Here is a 5,003-nt window from a genome sequence, read left to right as displayed (position 1 = left end):
AAAGAAAATGACTTTACAAATTTTAGTCAAAGAACACTTGTCATTGAGATATCTTTGTGTTCCCATGTAATCACTCAGCAGGCCAAATCTCACACAAAGCAAGCTCTGTAAGTATGCTTTCTGACACTGTGTCCATCCAAACGGGTCAGACAAGCAGAATTAGCCCATGGACTAGTAATAAAGGCTTTCTATTAGTCTTGGCCTTTGCCGGAACAATGGTTTCATTTATAATCCCAACATCAAGATGTCAGTTTGGAAAAGTCACAGCAGAACATTATTTCTAAGCTTTTGGCTGCTTTGAACACTATCTTATTCATTTTCCTCAATCCATGTTTACAGGCAAAGTGTGTGTTCCCAACATGTGAGCTGCTAAAGAAAAATAACTAGGGTTACTACTGCTGCTAACCAGAGAAGGTCAGTCACAGAATTAGTCTGCAGCAATAAAATTCAGACGTATTGGTTGTTCCCATGAGTCACTCTCCAATTGTTAATTTTCATTAAGAAAACATAACAGTACAAGCCACATCATGCATGTATTAGTGAAGGGCAAAGAAGAGAGGACTAAACCTAAAAAGATTTGCAACATGATTTCTTATTTCAATGATCCGTTCTGTTCTATCACAGAAAGGCTGATAGGATCTTTCCAAAAGTCCCAAATGATTTGAAAACTGCCAATTAGAGAGCAACAAGGGACCAAGGGGAAAAATTCAGTTCAAGAAGCTAAACAGGAGAGTAATAAAATTTATTCTAAGGGTAGGTATCAGTGTGATAAATGAACCATAAAAAAAAGAAAAAAAAAAAAAAGAATCAAGTGCAGTGAGATGTGAACTGTTCCCTCCCAGAAATCTTTGAAATCCCATTAGCCTGTAATCAGCTGCAAATGAAAATGCAAGTCCCTTAAGCACAGCTGAAAACACTCTATCAGTCTGTACTGACTGCATGATGATTTGCCCTAAAGAAAACCCTGGATTATTTTGCTCTCTGGTGCCCACTTCTTTATACAGTTGTGTGTGTATATATATTTATATATACACAAGCACATGTATATATTTATATTTTAATTATGAGTTGCCAGTTTGCTCCTACATGGCAGCTCCTACATTTCCTCTACTAAAGATTTCACACACAGAGTTGTAAGGAACATAACTTTATCTTCCATCTTTTAAGAAGGCAGTTACAATGACTGTCTCTACTACATTTTTCCTTTAGCTGCTTCAACACACCCAGGGAAAAGGCAAAGACGATTTTGCCCGAGCCCCAGGCAACAGAACATCAAATATTTGCCTAGAAAAGACTCTCAGTCCAAGGACACAGAAGGGACATGTACTGCTTTGCTCATTATTCTCACTAAGGACCCCCATCCTGCTGTTCTAGCAATCCACACCACCCTCATCCATGAAGTGGGGCCACTACCACATCCAGAGCTGCCTTTGCCATCCAGCAGCTCCTCAGCAAGGGCAGCACCCAGCTAATTACAAAGCAGACACTTGGGCACCTGCCCACCCTCTGAGTAACTCAGCCCCTCAGGAGGAAAGAAGGCAGTTTCTAGAGGGAAGAATGAGAGAAGCAATGCGGGTAGGGGGGGAAGAAAAAAGCTTCTGCTTTTAGTTAGAGCGCCTTTTGGTCAAGCTTTCTGACCCTGACACCACAAACTTGCTATTGTTTCCAACTGCATGAAGCCATTTCGCTGGGCACCCAGTGAGCTGAGAGAGGTCATTGTAATTCACAACAGGGAAGGCTGTTGTGAGTATCACCCTATTATGATACACATTTGCTCTGAATTTAATTTATAGGAAAACATGTGCTGCATAAATTCAGGAAATAATCTCCATATGGTCTGTGCTGCAGCCCTCAGCCACTCTGCAGGCTGCAATTTATCCCAGTTAGGCACTGACCACTTTGCTGGCACCATCAGGATGAGTGTCATGTAACATGCTGCTCCTGGCTGGGCAGTGAGCTACAGATCCCTAAGGGTGCAGACAATGAACAAGAGCCTGAGGTCCCCTGCCATCACTACTGATCCCAGCTGATGGACCACCAGCAACCAGCTGCAGAGCTGCCCAAAAGCCCAGAATGGGTTTGTTTATGGGGAGTTGAGGACATCCCATGCTGGGCCTGCTCTGTGTTCTGGGTGTAATGAATTCCAATGCAGCTCGGGCTCTGCTGGGTTGTCAAAACACGCACTCTGCAATTCAACAACCATCAAAGCCCAGGACTTCTCCCTGTCTGATGGCAGGCTCTCAAAACCATTTGAAATCTAAAAACAAAATAGCTATACTGTCTGCCTCCCTCCAGGACTCAGAGCCCACTCATCTGCCTCATCCTTGGCGAGAAAACCTATTATATCAGCTGACAGCAACACACTTAAAGGTGAAGAGGAATGTATTTACTTACACACAATTTGCTCCATATTTTTTCCTTTGGTAAGCAGGAAAAGCATTAAAATGTGCATTTTTGCAAAAGCACATTTCTGGCAAATACTTTAAGTGAACACTTCAAAATCCACCCTGATCCTTACAATACCCTTAGAATATATTTTGAATATATATCCTTACTTATGTCATTAAAAGATAAAACCACACCAGCAAACACACACCAAAAACCAAATGTATGTATGCATACATGCATGCACAGCTCAAAATGCTTCAAAAAGAGGCTTTCATTCTTAGTAGATCAGGCATCACAATGTGGAAAATGTAAAGATATCACAGCATTTCCCTATGCTCAGAACCCCCCCCCAAAATTGAATGTTTATGTGTAAATACCATTTTGTATTATGATACTACTGAAAAGTCTCACACAGGCCAGGGGAAACGCAGTCTTGCAGGGCAGTATCTAAATACTGTGAAATAAGATACAAAGGAATTTATACCCTGTAATGAAATTCTGATGTTTCAAAGGCAATAGGACTTCTTCCACTGAGTCAGTGGGGCCAGATTTCATACCACACATACAGAGAACAGACTTGGATCTTCTCAGTGGCAGGCTGGGAATACCTCAAGGGACTAATGACACACCATTGTCTCTCATCATAATTCACACAGGTAGAGGGAACCCATTATCCCAGAAGACTACCCAAGCATAGCAGGTTAACACTGGCTATATTAATGCTAATGACTTAGTTAATGAAATCCCATGAAGTGGGATGCTTGTGGAAGTAAGATGGTGATGATACCACATGATCTGTGCCCCCAGTTTACCTCCAGCCATCTACTAACCATAATACATTCAGTGAGGACTCAGGAGAACACCTCTTGATGGATATCTAAGAGGTTAGATTTACTATGACAGGGCATTACTATCAATAGTGATTTACTTTAATTCATTGTTTCACAATAATGTCATATCTGAGACATAAAGACATACACTGAAATGCTCAATTGAAAAACAATTCCATTTGTATCTCCTGTTCAAGGTATTTTTTTCTTCAGTTCCTTATTCTCACTTACCAAGGACATTTGCATGAAAATAAGATCTTATAAGAGCTCACCTGCTGCCTGCTGTCTGGGAGCTGTAAGGGTCCCTGTTGTTGGCTCTCGTAATGATTTCTACAGCAGTGATCTGGGATAACACAAGGCTTAAGGCTCTGCAAGTGAAGCACTATCCACAGCCCACTGAATTCAATGGAAACTTTTACCTATGACTCAGAAGAGTGGGGCCTTTGAAGCCTGGTGGTGTTGAGCATTCCCTAATAGCATGTGCTGTAAAAAGGTTTCTGCTTCCAAGATCCTGGTCCTGCCCAAGATCTCTTTTTTGTAATAGCCTGAGTGACATCTTCTTTCAGAATCTTCATTAAAGCTTAAATGTCTGCAGTTCAAAAGTTTTCATTCCCACTTTAATTTGCTCTGGGACTAGATAACTTCATCTTTTGCTCATTTTTCCCTGGTAGTTAAAAAGCTTTAGACTGTGTAATAAATGGATCACCAAATCCATAGAACCAGACTCAAGAGATAAGCCTTCAACAGACCAAAGGAAAGAATTACTAGAGCTTCTTCCCATTCTTACTACCACACAGAAGACAAACAAACATGACATTTTGTACTAAAAGCCACAAAACTGTCATCCAGACCTATTCACACTGAAGGACTCTGCTCTTCTCATCTGCCATCATGTGCTTGGTCTCCCCATTTTCATGCCCTCTCTTTTAATTTACCCCCTTTCTCACTCCTTTTTGATGACTAAAAACAAATAGGAATGGAATGACAGGACATGATGATCTGCAGAGGCAGGGCTCTAGACCCAAAGACTGAGAAGCTCTCTTCTCAAACTGTGTTTGCTCACAAAGCCCTGCACTGCACCAGGAGAGGGGTTTGCATTTTTCCTGATGAATTTGGAACAGACATTGAACAAAAGGGAGATATAACTGTCATAGCACCTAGTCCTTTAAAGCCCTGTGAGCATCTCCAGTTAGTTCATTAGAGGCACAGAGATGACAGTGCTATCAACTGCTGTGGTACAAATATATATAAGCCTGATCCTGGCAGGCTCTGAGCAACCTCCATTCATAAGCACAGGAGTTCACCTTCCTCTTCTGGGGGAAGAAGACCTCGGAACTTCACACTGGGGTGTTGTAGTCTTTGAGCAGTTAGCTCTGAGAACAGCCCTTTGCAAGCAAAAATGGGGTTTTAGCTGTGTCTGTTAGTTGCAAGCATGAGGCTGTGTTTGGCAGACAGACAGTTCCTGACAAGGTTAGCTTACTGCCCATTTCTATCAACCTGTGGAGAGGATGAACTAAACAAATAATCATACTAGTTTCCAGCCAACCAAATCATACTTACTGACAACCTCAATAGCCCGTGCAAAGAAGAGCGGGTTTCTGTCTTTCCTAAAGCCAGATGGCATGAAAAGAAAAGAATAAAGAATCAAAAGGATGTTTATGGCTTAAGAAAATAAGATTAGAAAGGGAAAAAAAGCACTAGACCTTCAAACAATCCCTCTAATTTCGATACCTTTAAGATTTCAAACAGCAGAGATGAGTTAGTGATCTCTACAAATCCATTATC

General features: G+C 41.4%; 1 protein-coding gene across 1 annotated transcript in view; it reads right to left on the bottom strand.

Annotated features, from left to right (window-relative positions):
• The window catches only part of SEMA5B (sema domain, seven thrombospondin repeats (type 1 and type 1-like), transmembrane domain (TM) and short cytoplasmic domain, (semaphorin) 5B), a 131,788-nt gene that overhangs the window by 38,568 nt on the left and 88,217 nt on the right, over positions 1–5,003 (bottom strand). The window lies entirely within an intron of this gene.

Source organism: Chaetura pelagica, unplaced genomic scaffold, assembly GCF_000747805.2.
Source record: "Chaetura pelagica isolate M959 unplaced genomic scaffold, ChaPel_1.0 scaffold3, whole genome shotgun sequence".
NCBI lineage: Eukaryota > Metazoa > Chordata > Aves > Apodiformes > Apodidae > Chaetura > Chaetura pelagica.
This window is presented reverse-complemented; position numbering and strand designations above follow the sequence as displayed.